Source organism: Triticum aestivum, chromosome 2A (assembly GCF_018294505.1).
Source record: "Triticum aestivum cultivar Chinese Spring chromosome 2A, IWGSC CS RefSeq v2.1, whole genome shotgun sequence".
NCBI lineage: Eukaryota > Viridiplantae > Streptophyta > Magnoliopsida > Poales > Poaceae > Triticum > Triticum aestivum.
In genome coordinates this window covers 143,656,355-143,656,916 of record NC_057797.1, presented here as the reverse complement: position 1 = coordinate 143,656,916, position 562 = coordinate 143,656,355, and positions in this window count along the sequence as shown.

The window sequence follows — 562 nt, the reverse complement described above, 5'->3', positions numbered from 1 at the left end:
TTTCTCTCCACTCGGTAGGATTTTTAAACACTTAGGCGAGCGCTGGGCTGCAGCTAAGCCCCCGAGTGGGAGGTTTGCTCTCCACTCGGTAGGATTTTTAAACACTTAGGCGAGCGCTGGGCTGCAGCTAAGCCCCCGAGTGGGAGGTTTGCTCTCCACTCGGTAGGATATTTAAACACTTAGGCGAGCGCTGGGCTGCAGCTAAGCCCCCAAGTGGGAGGTTTTCTCTCCACTTGGTAGGATTTTTAAACACTTATGCGAGCACTGGGCTGCAGCTAAGCCCCCGAGTGGGAGTCTGGCTCGCCACTCGGTAGGATTTCTAATCACTTAGGCGAGGGCTTGGACTGCAGCTAAGCCCCCGAGTGGGAGGTTTGCTCTCCTCTCGGTAGGATTTTTATATACTTAGGCGAGCACCTGACTGCAGCTAAGCCTCTAAGTGAGAGAACTTAGGCGAGTACTGGACTGCAGCTAAGCCCCCGAGCGGGAGGATTGCTCTCCACTCGGTAGGATTTTTTTTTCAAACTTAGGCGAGTGCTTGACTGTAGCTAAGCCTCTAAGTGAG